The sequence below is a fragment of the Chlorocebus sabaeus genome, chromosome 7 (genome assembly GCF_047675955.1).
Source record: "Chlorocebus sabaeus isolate Y175 chromosome 7, mChlSab1.0.hap1, whole genome shotgun sequence".
Lineage (NCBI taxonomy): Eukaryota > Metazoa > Chordata > Mammalia > Primates > Cercopithecidae > Chlorocebus > Chlorocebus sabaeus.
The window spans coordinates 50,418,327-50,419,918 of NC_132910.1; the positions used below are offsets into that span (position 1 = coordinate 50,418,327).

The 1,592-nt window shown below is 37.9% G+C and overlaps 1 pseudogene; it reads right to left on the reverse strand.

The window, feature by feature from the left end:
- Nucleotides 1-1,049: 1,049 nt before the first annotated feature.
- On the reverse strand, nucleotides 1,050-1,092 carry LOC119624024 (U7 small nuclear RNA; annotated as a pseudogene).
- Between the last annotated feature and the right edge of the window lie 500 nt (nucleotides 1,093-1,592).

Genomic DNA, 1,592 nt, shown 5'->3' on the forward strand with positions numbered 1-1,592 from the left:
GGTATTTTATTCCCAAAGAGGAAGGATATATTTATACCATCCTGAGAGTAATATTTGCCTTATGCATCTTACTTTTAACGGCAATACTGAACAAGCTAAGCCTTAAGATAGCTGTCTGCTTACAGTCCCTTAGAAAGGATTTTCCCTGTAGTCTTCTTCTAGAATATTACTTCTGTGTGTAGTTCTTTTCTTGTACAAGACGACCCTGTCACCTTAACCACAATTGATGTGAATGAGAGCGGTTATCTAATCCAAGGAAAAGCAACCCATAGTTCAGTCAAAAACCTATGATTTGTCTGATCATGAAGACTGTTCAATGGAGATAATTGTAGCTAACTAGACTGAAGAATATCACCTTTCTTTGAAAGGAGTTCAACTGTTAGCAAAGGCAAAAACTGAAAGAAAAAGAGAAATGTAATTAGTGGAAGCCTACAAGCAGGAGAAGCCAAGAAGGAGAAGCTAATACAACAGAGGCCATTATGTTGAGCAAAAGAAGAGGGTACACGTATTGGTGACTTATTGGAAGGACAATCAGATTCAGAATAATTGTCTCCATTATATTGGAGCATACAATGGAGCCATTAGAAGTTACCCAGTTACCAGAACAGCTGGACATCAAGAAGGAATTTTCAATTCTCAAATCATGTTCTGTCCCCTTGAGTCCTGCAGGATAGCTTCAGTATGTCTTTATTCCTGTAACCTACTAAACTCTAGCTACTCCCACATGGCTGCAATGAATTTTACCAGTTTTTTAAAAATCAATACTGATTTAAATAAGTAGGAAAGCATATTAGTAGGCATTAGTAACAAAGTGAAACAAGATTGACAGAAATCAAAATTTAAGAAAAATAAACTAATAAATATTATTTTTTCCTTTTCTTTCTTTCTTTATTGTGAAGATGAGGTTTTGCTTTACTGCCCAGACGGTCTCAAACTCCTGGGCTCAAGCTATCCTTCTGCCTTGGCCTCCCAAAGTGCTGGGATTATGGGTGTGAACCACCATGCTCAGCCTTCTTTTTTACTTCTCCCCCACCCCCGCCCGGTGAAAACTGGAAAAGCTGCTAGACAAATTCTAAAAGAGATGTAACACTGGTAAATATTCTTACTCTGTGGGTACTGAGCATGAAATTCCAATCTTGGCTTCCAAGTATCTAAGGCAAAAAGAAAAAAAAATGAGAACAAAAATATTTTAAAATATTTAACTTTTATCTTCATTTATTTTTCCCTTTCCTTCCTCTCATGTTAGCCAGATCTGTGCTTTCTTCTTCAAGGGGAAGTCTGTTGTAAGGATGGACGTTGAACTTGCCTGGAAAACTGTCTGGTTTTATTTCAAAAGGCTAAGCCTCAGTAAAGGAGAGAAATAGTGGGAAAAGATAAAATGACTTGCAGAAAGCTGAAGTAAAGAACTTTGCTCAGTTGATAAAACAATATCCCACACACTTGATAATACCAGAGGAACTTGCATTTTGGACATGAGGACCCTGATCCAGATTTGTGGTAGTATTGCTAGGGAGAGAGCAAGAGACCCCAAAGTATGAAATTCTCAGCCTTGGCAAAAAATACCCATGCTGCAAACCTGGTGTGGAAGCAGC